This window comes from Vidua chalybeata, chromosome 5 (assembly GCF_026979565.1).
Source record: "Vidua chalybeata isolate OUT-0048 chromosome 5, bVidCha1 merged haplotype, whole genome shotgun sequence".
NCBI lineage: Eukaryota > Metazoa > Chordata > Aves > Passeriformes > Viduidae > Vidua > Vidua chalybeata.
Window position 1 is genome coordinate 65,702,106 of NC_071534.1, and position 19,235 is coordinate 65,721,340.

Here is a 19,235-nt window from a genome sequence, read left to right on the forward strand (position 1 = left end):
AGTGTGGAGACCTGGGCAGCAAAGGAGGTAAATAGAGATTGCAGGGGTTCAGATGCAGGTACATCCATTTGGCTGGGAAGGAAGCATTTTGTTCAGACTCATACATACAGAAGGAAGGCAGAGTTACTCCTTTTGTGTAAAGCTTTGATGTGAGAGAGAGCCAGAGCACAGACATGCTGTTTGTTTATGGAAAGCAAAGTTGGCCAAGCTCTGCAGTGAGTTCTCATCCTCAAACAATGGCCATGTGAGATTAGCAGTCCTTAGCAAAGGAACCACCAGCATGGGTCTGATCTCTTTATCTTCTGTATGTTTGTCATGCTGTTAATTTATATGAACAAGCTTAGCAAATAAAATTCACTCCACTGGAGGATCTTTTCCCAGGAATGAATATATTTGTTCTCAGGGCAACTCTACCAGCTAAACAGTGACAACTCACTGCAGAAGTCGTCACACTAAATCAGAATATGTCTCACATGGAAAGGCTTTTCTTTCAGAAAGGCATGGAACAAAATGTGAAATAAATCCTCAATACTCAAATACACTGTGGGGCAGAGTTTGTATCTACGGGCTGGCAGTATTCCCACAAAGGAATGCCTTGTGTTCAGCAACATCTGGCATGTGTTCATATGTACTGGCTAGGCTGAAGTCAGCATGGGAGCTGTGGGGGCTCAGGACTCTCAATATTGAGGCCAGATATTTTGCCAGGTTACCACAGTTACTACAGAACAAAGTGGACCTAAATAAGAGACTGGCACTGAAACACAGAGTGCAAAGCTCCTGGGTGTCTGTGCTCCCCTTAACCTGAAGGAACATAGCTCTGTGTGCACTGGCAGTAGTCCAGGTCTGAGGCGGGTGGGGTAGGTGGACAGTCTGAGATGAGATTCATCACACCAGAGCTGAGATCTTTCTTTACCTGGCAGACAGCTCTATGTCACAGCTAATTAGCGTAGCCTCCCTATATAACCACTGGAAAGAAATAGGCACCTTTCAGGAACATTTCATCTGACTCATCCAAAGATAACTGCTTTGGAATTCAACAAGTTGCAGGCTTAAAAAACCTGTGTCTCTTCTCTGACCTCAGACCCTTGCTCAGATGTAGGCATATTCACTTGATGAATCCCTCTGTCCTATCAAGTCTATAAACTTAAAATTATTATTTCAAGCAGGTTGGCACAGCCAGGGTTCAGGAAGTATTTCCTATCTACCTGGCTATTTAAATGGAATTGGACCAGATTTCAGCTGTTAATGAGGCCTTATGCTATTTTAGTCTTTCAGCCCTCTTTTGTAGACATCTTTAAACCTGTATTCCATTAGAAAAGGACTAATGCTAACAGTGAAAGCCAGAGGCCATTTGAAAACAGTTGACCTGGGAAGGAAGAGAGACAGTTGTTCTTCATAAGGCTAGCTGGACCTTAGAACTTGTCACTGAAATACATTGCTGCCTCACTCATGAGCCAGAGACACTTATGGGGTGCAGATTCAGAGCATCCTGCTCCCAACTTCCCCAGCTGACTAACGTGGGATCCCAGCACACCACGGCTGTGTATGCCACTCACATCCACTCAGCTTTACTTCTCTCCAAGAAATCAGATTAGGGGTTGTGATGACAGCAGCCTGCCTTGGCAGGAAGAGCTGAATAGAATCACACTAAATTAACCTCAGCAATTTATTTCTCTTGCACATAATGGGCTGTGTTTCTCTGTCCACAGTTTTCTGCACCAGAGAAGGGTATGTGGTGGTCCAACACTTTGCTCCAAGCAGGGAATGAGGGAATTACTAGCTCTTGTCTCTCCCCTCTGAGGAGGGGGAAGGAGTAGGCAGACCTCTTTCTGCCCCATGGTGTGAAACTGGAGTTTACAGGGACTGGAGGAAATGCATGAACAGATTATCAAACACATTAAATTTGCAGCCAGGGGAGAGGAAGAGAAGTGGCCATTGAAGTGAGTGGCCATTGAGTGAGAATTTGCTCTCACCCAAGCTTCATTACACCTGTTACCACCCAGGAGAAGTTGCTGGGGCAAAATTACATATATACAAATCACTCTGCTCCTCTGCTCTTCCTTCATCCTGTGCAGAGCTCTCTGCACTGCAAGGAGGGCAGTGCCAGACCCCAGTTTGCCATGGAGCTTGATCATTCCAGGAGAGCTCAGGGAACTGCCCTGAGATGTTTCAGCACCTTGGGGTGTTCCATCCACATTCTCATGGCTAGCTACCTCTTCCCAGAGCTCCTTGCAGCTGTGCTGTCTCTCTCACCCACTGCCAGTACCAGTATGGAGGCAGAAACTCCCTGAGTTTGTACTACAATAATGAGAGACAAAGGGCCATCTCCTGCTCACATTACAGCTCTACATCTCTGTGCACTGCTGTGGGATTCTGCAGAAACAATAGCAAAAAACTGAATATAGAACCCAAATAATCAAGCCAGTTCCACCAAGCTGCTTTCAGGGCTCCTGTGAGTCGTTCTGTCTAGAAAGCTCATGCCATACCCCAGATCTCTTTGCACAGCATGTGTTTTGCTGGTTGGTGTGCACCAGCTGTGTGTATGCTAAGTGGGAAGATCCCAAAAGCCAGCAGCCCTGCAAACCCCCTCCTCCCCGCCAGCCGCAGTGTATAAATACAGCCACTCAGACCTTGTTTGTGCTGGAAGACAAGGCTCCCTGCAGACAATTTATTGCAGCCTTCCCAGGGTGGCCCCCTGCTCTGTTCACCCGGGGGAAGGTGTAATAAATTGCCTGTGGGGAGGCTGTGCTCCTCAGAGGCTCTTTAGAGATATGAGAAACTTCTGTCCAGTCAGAAGATTTACTTGTGTGAAAACCGACCTTTGCTTGAGGAAGGGAACTAATGGGGCTCTGCTACTTAGCACACAGCTCTGAGCTAAGCCATCCATTACACACACATCTTAATAGCAGTCTGGCTCTGGAGTCCCATAGCATCATTTCTGTTTTCTGCTTAACTAGGAATATATTTGTATAAGTGAGCTGTGTTGAGAGAAGGGGATAAGCTGTTTTTCCTTTCCATTCAGCTACCCGAGGGGGCAGAAAAGGCGACATTCTGAAAATTTGTTATTTTGAGCCACATTTTGAATGTGTTGATGCTGGCAGCATTGTCTTGTCTAATTTTGGGAAGCATTTAGACTCCCTGATAGGTACCATGCAGAAATGATGAATTCTGTCAGTGTAGGATTTGTAGCTAATTTGGATCAAGCTGCAATAGCTGTGTCAGTGACTACATACGGATTCTCTGACTGGGTCAAAGTCATGCAGACATTGTTTCTGTTTTCACTGCAATTTTTGTGTTCATACCTTACACCAGTGGGTATGATGGGCTGTCATCAGTGCACAACAGGAAGGTCTGCTATGAGGAGTCCCGTCACTGTGGCATTGACCAAGGGCTGAGTCAGTAAATAAGTGACCCTCATGCCAGCTTTGACAGACAAATCATTCCTTCATGTGCTGCTGACAATACATGGGACAGCTGGAGGGATTTCTATTCCTAAAGTGGTCTGAAATCCTCAGATAAAAGATCTTCTCTTGATGCTGAGGGGTGGTGTTATACAAGAGAGTGCACCCAGCAAGTTACCTCTAATAGCCAAGATGTGACTCTTGGCAATGACCAAAGAGTAGGAAAGGGCTGTGCTGATGCTCAGGAGATTGAGAGGCAATTCCCCTGGTGACTGAGGGAGAAGAGGAGGAAGGCAATGTGCTGCTGTGATCTAGTCACTGCCCTCACCTCGCATTTGGGACAGATAAGCACATCACTCCAAGCCAAGAGGAGCTGCAAGAGCTTTTGTACAAAACCACACCTTTTTGTGCAAAGATGCACTTCTCCTGCAAGCCAAGCTAAGCTCCAGGGGACATTGCAGTGGTGGAGTGATTTACAGACTATGTTGAGCTGGGTTGCTGCTTTTATAGCTTGGGCAGGCCGGGTTCCCCATGTGGGTAGGGGGCAGAGGACTTACTATACTCAGGTCAGTGCCTTTCCTTGATGCTGTAACCAAATATGAGGGAGGAATGTAGCTACACCACCACCTTGATTTCTTCCCTTCTCTATGTTTGTACTGGAGCACTTGGTATTTTGCAAAGACTCCCAGGATATACAGCCTAGAAGAGATGAAATGAGTTGGTCTCTATGTATTCCAAAGCAGATCCCTAAGGATTTTGTACATGGAGAAGATGAGGCATATGAATGAGCAAATATACCCAAAGCATATGGTTTTCCAGGGATTCAATGAGCCAACATTTTAGAAGCACCAAGAAAAACTGATTGACAGTAGGTAAAGATGCAGAAAACTTCATAATGTAGTGCAGCTGGTGAGAGAGGAGACAGGCCCAGGTTAAAAAATATCCACAGCTTTTTATTTTGTTACCTGTGATTCCCTGTATTTCTGGAACCGAATTCACCTCCAGTGTCATGGTTTCCCCCGCAACAAGGTAAAAGTTGACACAGGTCTCTCTTGCTGCCTCCTGTCCCCTGCATACCAATTCCAGGTGCTGGACATGGTGAGGCCTGAGCAGGCACAGGCACAGGAGACATGACATGGTATTCAAAGCAAAATGAATGCAGAAGGGGAGGCAAACTGAGATTTTTAGCTGATTTTCATTCCTGACTGATTACTTAACAGGCCAACTATTTTGCATGAGCATTGTCTGCTTTTAAGTGTCAGCACATAAAAGTGTGTAGGCATGACTATTAGCAAACAGGGCTGGAACATAAAAGGAGCTGTGCAGCCTGTGCTGTTCAGAATACTCATTTAGGATGAGACACTGGATATAATGACATCTGCATTTAAGTCCATTATACCGACACATATGATTTTTCTTTCCCTGGTTAGCAAATGGCCTCATATTTTTCAAATTATCCTCTGAGGTTCTGAATGACGTGGTGAGGGATAATGAGCCAGACCTCAGGATGGATGAGGCAGAAAAGGGGTGTTCTCCTTTACCCATTCTTTTGTAAAAATGAAATAAGGGGTAGTGCATTGACAGGGTCACTGAGCTCTGCTGACAGCTCTGTCCTGCATCCCAACCAGATCAGAGTCAGCCAGCTGGGAAAGATGTGAATAGAAGTTTTTGGATTAGCTAGCTCCCACCAGACTCAAACTTCACAAGAATGAGGATGGTATCACCGCCTCAGGAAAGATAGACACCTGAAGTAGACAAGACATCCATTTGCTGTGGTCATGTTTTGAAATACCATTGTGTTGAAGATCACAGTGAAATATTTTTACCATTTGGCAGGTTCTGCTTGGAAGTAAATACATGGGCTTGTGCCCTCAAATGCTATGACAGTTATCTGCCGAGTCAGCAACTCAATTGCAGAGAGCCTGGTCCCTGCTAGGTGATAGATGGCCAAGTTCAGGATGACAGGATATGTCTAGGGCTAAGTGTTAGAGACAATGCTAAGTATTTTGTATTTGACAGTTTCTTTTGGTGTATGAAGATCAGTAGTGCTGCTCATTTTTTCTCTCACTGTGCACACAAGCACCCCACCAGCTCAGGTGCTTGGCAGTCATGAATTCCTCTCTTCCCACTGCAAGGACAGAGCACTAGTGTTCAAACACCTTCCCAACACTGCTAAATTTGCCCATCTGCAAGCACACATGCACACCTGGGTTCACAGACAAGACCGGCAGCAGCAGTAAGGGATTCTCCATCTCCTGAAGAACCACTTACCAAACTGCTGAGTCCAGGGCCCAGTCAGGCATTTCTCTGAGCCATGAGTCAGAGGTGGGTGGGTCTGTGTGTAATGCAAGGAAGAAATTGTAGTAGTACCAGTTTCCCCTCACCCAAGGATCAGGAGTTTCCACAAGCACCACTGTGAGTCTGTGCTTGGCTGGTTATGATGGGAATTGCCATTCATCACAGCGTGAGGGGGCTTAAGCTGTCTCAGAGAATGTTGCCAGTTAACCAACGCTTAACAGAGAGCAATCTGATCAGTACGAGACGTGTCCTCTCAGCTAAAAAGCCTTAAACGTTTCAGATGCAGCAGCTTCTGAAGTCTTCCAGGACACCTTCTGCAGTGCTCATTATTATTTCCCTGCTGCTGAGAGGGAGCAGCCAAGATAGGCACTTTGTGTTCATTATACAGCATAATATTCACTGGTCTATTTAATTAATGCTTTGAAAATGTACTTGATGAATTACAAGTTACTGGGGGTGGGGAGGGAGGAGGAATGCAGAAATAGATTAACATTGGCTGATCTTTTAAATTTTCTCAAAAATTATTCCTTTGGTTTTACACTCACCAAGTCTCATGGGGTGTTCCCCCTTCCTGCAGGCAGCTAATTTCTCACAGACACAGTTGCTGGCTATCAAGGAACCTCTTGTAGGAGCTGCTGGAGGCAAAACTGTTTGCTGAGTGTGTATTGAAAGAGATGCAGGTAGTGGAGCAGAGATCTTGGACACACTGTACTGCTTGTTTCCCTGTCCAATCTATCCCTTATATCCCAGGAACATCAGCTTCACATCTCATGAAGGAATGCTGCTCTCTGGGGAGTCCTCAACAGAAATCTGAGAGCTGCTTCTCAAAACTGATGTTGTTGAAATACACCTTCAAAGGCTCCTAAGCTTCACAGGCAAAACAGACAGAGGGGGGCAGAGAAGGGAGTGGTATTTTCTAAGCCCAGCTCAACTGCCCAAGCAGCTAAATGATTTTCTGAAGGTCACAAAGGAAACCTGGGTCCGAGTTGGGAATTCAACCCAGATTTTTGTTTGCTTGGTTCATTGCCTTAGCAGCTGGATGCTCCTGCCTGCCTCCTTAATCATTGACACTGGTCATTGTAAAGTGTGGGTTCCTTCACTGTGTTCATAAAAGATGGAAACAGGAGGAGATGTGAAAGAAACTAGTCATAAGTGCAAAAAAAAAGTGTCTTTCCCTGCCCTTTTTGGTGCACCAACCGTGAATTCAGGGTAATCTACTCCGGTTCAGGTTTTCTGAGCTTGTCACACAGAAAATCCCACAAGAGTTGCCTCTGCAAATCTGTTTTCTTTTAAGTAGCACCAGTTTCCTGGTGCACGTGTTCTGCATTTGTCTGGGTGCGCGTGTGAGAGCCAGTAGCTTCCCAGCTCACTCTCCACTCTGAAGATCACTTGAGAATTGGGTTTTCTTTGTGAGATGAAGCATCATGTGCAGGGTCTGTGCTCCCAGAGACTTAATTTTGTACAGAAAACGATCTATGTCCATGTGGAAAGCCTTGGGAAAGCTCCCTACAGCCTTAAGAAATGCAATATTGCCCTCTAGTGATGATGAGAACGGTCGCGTTTGAGCTGCTGAAACAAAAAGCTTTTTGGCTACCCTTCACTGGGATTCAAAATGGAAAAAAAATGTTCTTGTTTTCTTCCGACCTTGGAATAAGAAAACCTATTGTCATAACTCGGAGAGCACTGGTAGCAGTGATAAGAAGAGAAGGTTGTTCAAGAACCACAGAATTTGTAAAATTAGCATTATTTTCCATTAATTCAGCAGATGGGAAGCCAGCTGCACTCAGAGAGCAGATCTAGTAAGAAGGTTCCTTTTTTAATGCATCAATTTTCTTTATTTGGAAAAAAAAAAAAAAAAAAAAAAAAAAGGCCTCTTTAAGGGCAGGGGGTAAAACAGGGAAAACCAGAAAAAAAAAAAAAAGAAAAAGTTTAATCTTTGTGCTTCATCATCACTACATTCAAATGTTTTTAGTGTTTTGTGGGTTTGATTGGTTGCTGGTATTTTCTTGGAGTTTATTTTATTTTATTTTATCCAGGTCTTATTTTTATTTCTCTTCTGAAGTGGGAGAAGGAAGGGTTATACAGACAGAAGCCCTTCAGCAGATGAACAAAATGTTTCTCTCACTCTAATAAGCAAGGAGTTGGTTCTGCCTGTCGGCAAATAAAATGTTTTGAAGAGCCTTCAGAAGACACTTAGGAGCACTACAAAGCTTTGACCTTTGCCCCAAAGAAGTTTGCATTTAAGGCCCTGAACTCTGCAAATAGCTGGATGTGGACAATCCCTTCAGCACTTGTGTGAAGCCTCAAGAGTGTCCGCAGGTCTGTCTGCTCCCAGACAGCGGCGTCAGCGAGTGGGGCTTCTCTGTGACTGGAGCCTGCATGTCAACCCAGATTTCTAAGGAATTTGGGTTTTCAAAAGTCCGTGGTGTAGACACCATTTCCCTGGCACCTTCCCTATTCTAATTGCCTCTGACAAGGCACGATAGCACTGGAATTTATGTAAGGAACACTGCTGTCACTGCACTGCAATTTGAAGATCACTACCAAACAGCATCACAATCTATTTCATTTTCCTTACCTAAAACACTAAGTAAATGCAAAATTCACCTTAACATTCACTGAACATAGCCAGGCTTTCTCTGTTACTACAGGAACACACAACATACCTCTATGGAATGATCAGTCATTGACAGTATCCAGAACATTTTTTCCCAAAAAAAAAAAGATCTCAAGGCAGAATTAAGGACAGGAGTCAATTCTCACAAAGCACTCTCAAAGTTCATTGCCAAAGCATCAGACCTTCAGAGCAGGCAGGACATGGAGTACTGAATAAATTCACACATATCATGGGCTTTCAACAAAATTGCAAATATTTGGGGCAATCAACCGATTTGATTGGTTGCTGGTATTTTCTTAGAGTTTATTTTATTTTATTTTATCCAGGTCTTATTTTTATTTCTCTTCTGAAGGGGGAGAAGGAAGGGTTATACAGACAGGAGCCCTTCAGCAGATGAACAAAATGTTTCTCTCACTCTAATAAGCAAGGAGTTGGAGTTTTTCTGACGAACACAAGTGGGTTTTTCTGACACTGAGGATTTGAGCTTTCTCCTGAGTTTGAGAAATCCCTTCAGCTCAAAAAAATTAGATAATGATCATTCCCTGTCATCCTTAACATTGTTATTCATGATACTGGTAAACTATGCAAGGTTAGTAACTACTGTCTTACTGTGAGACCATAGATATAATATGTAAAGAACCCCTTAAAAATTTTGCTTTATGCAGAGCTGAAGGGGACAGGGAAGGAACCCAGAAGTGCATTTCTGTAGATTAATATTTTACAAGATGGAGGTTAACAGCACAGAATTGTTGTGATGGGTAAAGGAGTGATGAAGAAATGCTGATGGTGAACATGTGATGGCAAATGAAGGTGAAGCTTACAAAAAAAACAGAATAAAGGTTTATTTTAAGTCTAAAAACAAAACAAAAGATTATCTAGAACCTAAATCATCCACTTGCTGATCCAGTTCCTTTGGTATGGCTGGGGTGGTGGTGACTGATCACGTCCTGGAGTGTGCACGAGCCTCCTTCACCACCTCAGTCTGATGTAAGAGAAGAAAGTTCATTTTTAATACATTCATCTTGATGCCATTGATCACATTTTTCATTTAATAAGTGCATTTCCGTGTTTTGCCCTAGTTCCCTCGTGTCTCACCCCTCTTGCTTTCCCTTTCAGGTTCTACATTGAAAGCATCTCCTATCTGAAGGACAATGCCACCATCGAGCTGTTTTTCTTGAACGCCAAGTCCTGCATTTACAAGGTGAGGACTTGGGGAGCTCTGGGTGGTACTGGAGTGGGCTGAGACAACTGGATCTGCATTCCCTGCCCCAAAATTTACACTGGTCACACCTGGACTTCCAGACACAACCTTCTCCTCCTCTTCCTCCTCCTGCTCCTTCTCCTCCTCCTCTCACATTCCCTCAATCCTCCGTCTCCAGCTGCCACCGTACTTGGCAGCAGCTTTCCTGTCAGAGAGTGGTTCTGAGGTAAAACAGTCCTGGAAGTAACTCTTGTAGCTGGCAGGAGAGAATCTACACCGCTAAAATTATAAACTGGCTTGTATTTAGAAGGAAATATCTGGTTTTGTGTTAAAAACGCGCTCTGGGCCGAGTGGCTGCCGTGAGGGCTTCCGGCCCGCAGAGGGCGGCAGTGTGGCGCGGGCGCCATCTTCAGGGCCGGGGCAGCGGTGTGTGTGAGGGGGGAGAGGGAGAGGGAACGATGGAATGGCCTCAGTTGGAAGGGAGCCGCAAGGATCGTCGTGTCCAGCTCTTGGCTCTGCACGCATAAACCCCAAGCATCCCACCATGTTCATGGGAGTATTGTCCAAAGGCATCTTGAACTCTGTCAGGATCAGTGCTGTGACCACTTCCTTGGGGAGCCTGTTCCAATCAATGGCCAGGTACCCTCTGGCGAAGAAGCGTTTCCTGATATCCAGTCATGTGTCAGTTTCGTGTCATTCCCTCGGCATGTCACTGTTCACCAGATAAGAGTTCAGTGCTTGCCCCTCCACTTCCCCTCATGAGGATGTTGCAGGTCTCCCATGAGGTCTCCCCTCAGCCTCTTCTCCAGGCTGAACAAGCCAAGTGCCCTCAGATTTGTGGGACAGGAAGAGTTTATGGGTTTATATGTGAGTGGGGTAAAGGTGTCTGTGGATATGCACTGAAGATCACCTTGTAGAGGAACAAGCCATGCACTGAGAAATGGTTTTGTATGAGTAATTGCCCTCCCTGGTACACTCCTGAAAGACCAGGCTGCTGTTCGTGGCACTGCCCCTCAGAGCAGCCCCTTGCCAGGTACTCTGTGCCAGAGATCAGGCGTCCTGGCACATCCTCGGCTTGGAGGGGTAACCACTGCAGAGCCATGAAGCTGATCCCTCTCATGCCACAAGCCAGCTGTACATGGCAAGGTCTGGAAAATCAACCAGCCCCAGCCCCAGACCACACTGGTGGAGGTGGAGATTGGTAGTGTGCAGACTCAGCCAGGTGGGCTGGATGTTTGGGACTGGGAGAGGTTTGTCAGCAGCTGGGATTCCCTGTGAGGATCCCTCCTACCTCCCTCTGTGCTGGCAGAGGCCATTCCTGTGACTCACCTCCATCTGCCAGAGAGGAAGTGGTAGGGAAAGACAGATGTAGTCAGGGCGAGATTGTTCCGCCATCCCACAACTCTCAGCACATTCGTGACCTGCCAAGCCACGTGGATTACACCAAATCTGGAGCCTCACTTGACATTTATATGTCCTAAAATGCAGGGACTAACTTTGTATTTTCTAAAATCCAGGGCAGAAGCCAGAAAATTCCTTTTTTTCAGTACCCAGGAGCTAGGCAGGGCTGCTGAGCTGAGCTGTGCAGTGCTTTGCTCTCTGGCAAGGCTGCAATTAGATGTGCTTAGTCAGCCCTCTCCAGCAACAAGCTCAGTGAGCATCACGTTTTGGTTCCTGGGGAAAGTTCCTTTTTGAAGTACTGCCAGGAAAAGCTTACACTGTTGTTCTTTTTTTGGAGAAAGCTTAATAATAAGAAGAAGGGAACAAAATAAAGAAAACAAAGTGCTTACAGATCTAAGTGGGTCTATTTTAGTCTGACCTCTCCTGAAACCATTACTTTGCACATTCAAGCTGAACATCTCTATCCAAAAATAGCCCTGCTGAAGTCCCAATCTCCCATGCAGATCCTTCCCCATTTGACTTCCAGCCACAGTGAGCCATGCTGTACTATTGAAAAAGGCACTGAATTTGAAAATTGGGTGCAAAGTGTCTTCTGAGGCTCAGGGTGGGACCCAGCCTGGCAGATTCCTCTTAATGTCATGTTGTGGGGAACTTGATGTCTAAGCACAGCCAGTGCTTGTCATTCCTGCAGCTAGCACATGATGTCGCATGCTGCCAAACCTTGAGAGCTTCCTTGTTGCACCAAGAGTTTCCTTATTGGACTTCCCATGAATACCTCCAGCCCTGGCTCCCCTGCAGCCCAGAAAAATCAATGTGCTTGAAACAGGGAAAGGTCTGAGGTGCTAGCACAGTGTTAGTTCCTAACACTATGCTAGCACCTCAGACATTTCCTTGTTGATTCTCCAGACACACATCCTCAAACATCCCCTTGCTCAGGATGGGGAAAAATAAAACTGAGGCCTGGTTTGGGGCTGCTGGTCACTGGGTTGCCACCTGGCCCTGTGTTGAGTGCTGTGCTCCTCCGGCTGTGCCCACTGCCCCCACTCACCGACCCTGTTGAGTAGTGAGACATTTGTGAACCCACACACCCAAACCCTTGCACAGGACCAGCAAGACACTTTTGCCAGAAAGGCCAAGCCACATTTGTACTATCAAAGCAGACAGGGCTTGGCATCAGGCACTGTCCCTTGATCAGACAGGCTGTTTAATGACTCGCATGTCTGGCGTGGGTTTTGGCCTGTGCCAACTGGCTCTGCCCCAGGCGTTGCTTCAGCACTGATCAAGGACGTGCACCTGTTCCAAATAGGCAACACAGTGGTGGAAACCCCATCTGGGACTGGGGAAGAAAGGGTGAGCATTTAGTCATGAGCTCTACTGCACCCCATGTACCCTTGGGACCAGAGAATGGGCTCTGGCTCACTTCACCTGCCAGTATAGACTTGCCATAGCATCGACACGTGGTTGCACGGGCTGTTTTATCTGTGCCATGCCTGATGCTTCCAGACAGGAGGAAGACCAGGTGCTCTGGTTCTACTCTGCATTGCCCCTTGCTATGGGATGTGCCTGACAGCCCCAGCCCGGCCCTGCCTGCAGCTGAATCAACCTCTTGCACCAGCCGCTTCCCTTGGCACGGGCTCATCATTGGTGCAGGTGCCTGCGTGACTCAGGCAGTTCAGCTGAGAGGGGAAAGGCGTGTTTATCGCCCCTAGCAGAGCTGCTCTTCACTCCCCAAGGAGTTGTTATGAAAGAGGTGAACTTATTTTAAAAAGCTGGCACTAGTGAAAGCCAAGGACACCTGGATCTTATCCTGTGTTTTGTTCCCTTTGTTTTTGATTTTGCCAGAGACAAGCCAATGCAGCAATTGTGGCTTGTAAATGAGGTGTGGCCATGAGTTGGCTGGAGCATGGATCACAGCAGTGATCTATATTTAGATCACTCATTTCTTGCCAGATGAAGTAAAATATTAAAAACAGCAGCTTAAATAAATACAGCAGAAAAACCACTACAGGAATGAGCTGAACAGTGACCCAGTTTACTGGGCTATGTCTATAGGAGACAATGTAGGAGTTCTAGTTGCAGAACAGAGACCTAAACATTATCTCAGTAAAAGCCCACTAGCTTCCTAAAGGCAGGGACCAGAGAGTCAGAAATAGCATGCTTGGCCTCCAGAGTAATGCTTGTGCCTCCCATCTCAAGCATCTTTGATGCTTGGACTGCATTCTGCACATTCAGCCAGAGCAGTGCCTGGACCCCTTGGTTCTGTAACTGCTGTGTCAGGCACAGCAGAGGAATCCTGAGAGGATCTGTTGGGACCCTCAGTATTCTTAATGTGACCATGGTGTCCAAGTAAAACCCTCCAAGACTGCTTTCATCAGTGGCAGGATCCTATAAAATGGAGCAAGGAAGACTTGGACCAAAGACCAAAAGACTTGCTGTCACTGCTCATTCTCAAACCACCCTCAGCCTCAGTGCTCTTGGGGATGAAAAGGACAAAACCGGTGCTCAAATACTGCATGAGCAAATATGGTTCATTTTCCTGTAAGTTTACCTTTTGGAAGGGCTAGAGGAGTCCAGTGGGGGCTTTGATACCACCTCAGTGTGTCAAAGACAAATTCTCATACCTTGTTTCTGTGAGCCAAGGACAAAGCTATGTTCCTTTGAACCATGGTCACATCTGAGGGCAAAGAAAATCTATATCCTAGACTGCTTTTCACTAAATCACACAAGAAAATAAAATGTACCCTGATCCTACCCCTTCCACCTGCCTTTTCCTCACTCCTCCCCCAGGAATCCCTTCATGCCACATCCAGTTATGCTTCATTAACCAGTGCATTACACTGAATATTTGTCTTTTTCCATATCTTAGTGGGCCCTTTTGTCTCCAGGAGCCTAGGGAATATTTTGAAGCCTAGCCAAGGGAGAAAACTGGCACTGCATGCTTCACCATGCAGTAGTCAGGAGGAGATGTATGTCCTTCTTACAGCAGCTCAACTCTCTTTTTCTTTCTTGTTTTCTTCACCTTTCAAGGAACTCATTGAGGTTGACAGTGAAGTTGTGTTTGAACTGGCTGCGTACATCTTGCAGGTAAGCACCCACCTTCTCTCACTTGGTGCTTCCTCATGCTGCATTAAATGTTTTGATTTACCAAATCCACAGTGGCTGTGTGGAAGTGTAGGGGTTCCCACCAATTGCAGGAAAAAGATGTCTTTGCACAGTTTTCATTGTTTCTACCAAAATGGGAACAGAAGGCTCTCAAACTAGACCTTCCCACTCAGGGAGCAGGTACTACTGCTCAATATTTTGCATATAGAAATGTGTTATGTTTGCACCAGCACAGATATCCAAGACTCTGGGGTATGATGTACAGCCAGAGAAAATCTAAGTGATGAATGCAAATTCCTAGGTGAAATCCATATGCAATGGTTTTTTTTACTTGCATTTGTTTTCTGAGTGGGGCTTGGTCCTCTGATGAGCTAATTAAGCTTCTACATATGCAACTGTCTGTATTCTCCAACGTGGGCAGAATGGTTTAAAGACCTTTCTAAATATTGTCTTCAAAGTTCCACTCTTCAAGAAGAGGGAAAAGGGTCAGAGAGTAAATGACCAAGCAGTGTTTGGTAAATGTCTGGTTCCCAGAAGGGAACCTTTTCAGAGTAGCGAGGGTGGGTTTTGTGAAAGTTCTCTTTTTAGAAGCATGACTGTGGGAGCACATCAGACATAATTGTCAGATGATCCTTGTTTCCCCTCTCTTACAGTCTGTAGTTTTATTTTTTTTTCCCATCAGCCACAAAGCTATGAGGAGCCATGTGAGCAGACAAACCAGCTCATCAAACTGCACCAATAAATAATAATGCACTGCACTTCTAGAGCACTTGCCATGTTAAAGAAGCAATTAAAGTGTAGGGATTTGAACCTTCATTAAAATCATTTTATGTAACAAGAATGGAGCGAGAGAGTCAGGATGGAGGACTCAATTAGCAGCACATTATAGAAATCACATATTGGCTGTTGGGGGAATACACATCAAACAACGGGCTCATTGTGAGGAGCAGCAGTGGGGTTATGAATCTATTGTCTGCTCATCCTAGTGAATAACTTAGTGCTTAGTAATTGTACAGCCAGACCCAGAGCTGTAAGTAACCCTTGTTGCTAGGATTGTTTCTTGCCACAAACACAGGATGTTACGCTTATTCCTGTAGTAGTTTGATGTGTAACTTAATGAAAACAGTCAAAACAAGCCACACCTTTGCTGCCTGTAACCAGAAACTACTACAACCCATGTTTGTGACAGGATCCAAGCAAAACAAAAGGAATCATACTGCATTTTGCTCTACTTCTTGCTGCAGCATTTAGGTCAAAGCACTGAATTCTGAAGAATATACCCTACAAAATTGGTTTTTTTTAATTAAGCATGCTCACACCTATGCAGGCAAGAGCATATCCTTTGGGCTTTGTTCTGTGTTGAACTGTAATCATGACATGCTCAAAGATTCCTTCGTTTGAACCAGAGAAGTGCTTGTCTGCCCATCAGTTCACGCAGAGGGAAATGGAAAGATAGTAAAAGTCTGTCAGAAATCAAGTGATTTAGTCTGCAGCCCTATTTCAAATTGTTTTATAACCAGAACAAATTAAAGTACCACCAGAGCTCTGAACTTTACCCCAGCCTCAGGACTGAAATACCACTGGACGTGGGCTGGCAGGTTTTGCGGGTAGATGAATGGATGTAAAGACAAAAGACCTGAACACAAAGCCCAGTCCTTTTGGTAGTGGAAACTCCCTTGCTGCACAAATTACATTCTTGCACTGTGCTTTCTGTGTAGCTGGTGGCAAATGAGGGTGCTTTAGCATGAATCACATGAAAGGCATATTGTCTGTGGTCAATGGAAAATGCAAAATGTGTGCTAAATCTATTGCAGAGGGCACTCAGCAGATTCTGAGGATTCTCCAGGTGTGCAGTAAGACTAATCTAACTACTGTAGTGGAACATTATCCAATCCTTTAACGTCAGGCTGTGTTGGTAATAAATAGAAGTATCTAGATGTACAAGTAAGGGAGCTAAATACTCCCCCAAGCACCCAGCAAAGAGTTAGAGAAACCTGTGTCTTGCATCCCTTTGAAAGCTGACAGTGAGCAAGCTTTTTGAAAGTCTAGGTACTAGAAAATGGCCAGAATACTTTTAAAAAATCAGGGGAGTTGCAGTCTCAGAGGTTGCAAAGCCACTGAGACTTCAGAGATTTTCTAGTGATGTACCACCCAAAATTTCTTATTTACTGGCATTATTTCCTGTAGCATCTTAGGTATCCACAGCAGAATGAGGAATCATCTGGCCCTGTATTAGATCTTTTGTTTGCTAATCTGCCCAACTCACTGTATCATGGCATTTGACATTAGATATGGGTTCCAAAAACTGCATGAGGAATCAATTACAACAGGAAATTGCTGCTAAATGAATTTTGCAAATGGAAACTCTTGAACAGCCTTTTCTTCTCTTTTTTTTTTCTGTTTTTAATTATGTATTTTTCATTTCTCTCCCTTGTTTTACAGGAGGCAAAGGGAGATTTTTCAAGGTAGGTGAACTTAAAAAGTTTTTACCATTGTGTGATGTGAGAATAAATCTGGTAAAATTCCTGTGTCAGACATGCAACTCAGTTGTAGCTGTGTAGCAACAGGATTGCCTCTGTTAGCAAAGCAATTATGTGTGTATGGCTATCATAGACATCATGTTTCCTGACATAATTTCTTCACCAAACACAACCTTTGACCAGAGCATGCCTTGCAAACAGCATTGTTTGTGATTTTGTTGTTGACAAATCTCATTATGTGGTCATGAAGTTCAGGAAATAGACTAGTCTTCAGAAGGAAATTGCAAAGGAAATGACTCTAAAATCACTGTTATATCACAGATCCTGCCAGAGGCAACATTAAAATTCCATCACTAATTGATATTTCAGTTTGAATTTGGACAGTTCTCAAAATCACTGATTCGATAATTGGTTTTGTTGAAATTCTGCTATCCCTTGAGCCAAATCTTCAGACTTACTGTAAGAAACTCAATGAGGTCACTGTACTTGGTGTTTCAGAAGACTGTTAATGAAATGCCCAAGAATTTTCCTGCAAGTCGACCATGTCTGTGATTTACACGTTAGTAGCAGCCAAAGGTCAGATGGTTGTTTGGTGTCTCATGTGAGGAACATGAAAGTTCTTAGTGTGAAGCTCAGGAGAACTGATGATGCTAAAAATTTCTTATAGTCTGGAGGACCACAATATCCATTGAAGTTAGTTTCAGAGAAGAAAAGAAATGGGCAGTGGGGTTGAATTGTCAGATGAGCCTAAAAATTGTCTTAATTTTGTCAGCATTGCGATACACTGAAACATGACTGTAATGATAGGAGGCCGTGAGGAACAGGCAGGTTCCACTTCCTGGTGGATAGGAACTTCTAGACAGCTAAAATAGTGACAAATCAGTGAAAAGGAACTGCATTGTAGATATCTCCTTCCCATCGTGGAATCTGGGATGACATAAAGTAGCCCTTGCTAAAAGGAAGTTTAAGCTCTGCCTTGTCATTTCTCAAAACCTTAATGAACTTGCAAAATCCTGGCATGCATCTGACCACAGAGACACAAACCCAGTCTTGCTTCATTTTTCAGTTCTGCCCAATTTAGAGTAACTTGGCTATCAGCACTGTTTATTTAGGGGGTACTGGAGTGCATGTGGCTCTGACTTTTCAGTCTGGTTTTCAATGCACTGCCAAGCACATAGTCCAGAAGAGTTGTGCCAAGCAAAGTTTTGCCATTTCAACCTGTGATAAACCACTGCTTTTCCTTAGAAGAGCAGTATTTGTTTGCCAGAATGTCTTGGTTATGGTGAAAACACACTCGGAAAGTGTACATTCAGACTATGAAACTCAGAACAGAAAGGAATCAGGTAGCTCAGAGTAATAGGACTGAAAGCATTTTATCTTCAAGTACCCATTTCCAGACCAGAAATAGAAACAGCTGGTGGAAAGTATCCACCTGCTAAAAGTTGTGTGATGTCCCTTGAAAAAGGAATGGTTGAGTTTATAACAGTATGTTTCTTTGAGAAATGAGGAATCTCTGAGGGCACAGAAAAATGAAGAATCTTCTCTGAGGGCACAGAAGATACCTCAAGCTACGGTGTTAACTGCTCCCACCACATCAGTCTGTCATCACCAGGCCCATTAAAACACCTCTGAGTTCTTTTCCCTGTGGATCACAGTGGTTTGAAGTGGAAGGGGGATTCCTTACATCCAAGTCAAGCATGGAAGGGGTATCATAATAACAATTTGAGGGCACTGCCAGGGATCTTAATTTATAAATGGACTTTGGAGACAAATCTGCCAGTTTGAAGGCTGTTCTTGGAGGAAGGTAGAAAAATGCTACCCTGATCTATGGTCCAGAAGACTTGGCATCTCCCAGGGATGTCTGTCCAGCAGCTCCCATCTAATGTGCACTGACACAGGTTTATGTGCTGGGTGAGATCCAGGTGCTACTGAAGTCAACACGAGGTTGTTGTGGTCAAGATTTTTACCTGCTGAGATTTGTGGTTATCATATCAGCAGTGTAAAATCTGGCAGGCAAACCAAGCCTCAGGCCAGCCAGAGGAACTGCAAGTGAAGGCAAATATTCTGACTTCTCTTAGGGATAAAGTTAGCTTCGTGTCTGAAATTAGTTGATGTTGAAAAACTGTTTAAAGTAGAAGTGGCTACTCTTTGAAACAGAGAAGCTTTGCAGTTGTGATTGTCTTGCTGCTGAGATTTAAAGAATATTTGTTGTGCATGGCAGCATATATTGTGTGAAGGCTGAACTCTTGAACTCTTTGTTTTTGAAGAAATAATTTAATTCTAAAGGGTTGCATGCTTGGAACGCAGACTGCAGCTTTCTCACACCTGTCCTGTCTACTGCTACCATCAGATTTATAGCCTGTGAGAGTACGAGTTTCTCTCTGGCTGCGATCCAGAAAAGTGCATAAGTACTGGCTCATTGGTAGTGATGGGAGAATTGCTGTTCCCCATGGGAGCCTTCCTGTGAGTCACTGCCAATCACCTCAGGTGCTGGGAGAGTCAAAGCCAAACTGTCACAGCTCCAGCTGTGTGTTGGCACTTGCCCATGGTGGCCAGAGTGGGATTACCTCCAAACTCCACTGCAGCCACGTGGAGGATCTGCAGCTGGTTCAGGACTCTTGAATGCAGTTGCAAGTCTGTTCTTTGGGCCTTGTAGGAAGTCAAAAAAAACAGAATCAATCTTACAGACTCTTAACAGTCAGCTTTCTACTTCTGTGAACTGATACATCCTCAGT

The 19,235-nt window shown here is 44.7% G+C and overlaps 1 protein-coding gene across 2 annotated transcripts in view; it reads left to right on the forward strand.

The window, feature by feature from the left end:
- Nucleotides 1-9,352: 9,352 nt before the first annotated feature.
- FRMD4A (FERM domain containing 4A) overlaps nt 9,353-19,235 on the forward strand; it is a 77,345-nt gene continuing 67,462 nt past the window's right edge. The window contains exons 1-3 of one of the 2 annotated variants that reach the window (XM_053942945.1): nt 9,353-9,517; nt 13,946-14,002; nt 16,463-16,485. The gene's annotated coding sequence lies outside the window, so the exon portion shown is untranslated. The other variant, XM_053942944.1, reaches the window with a different exon arrangement.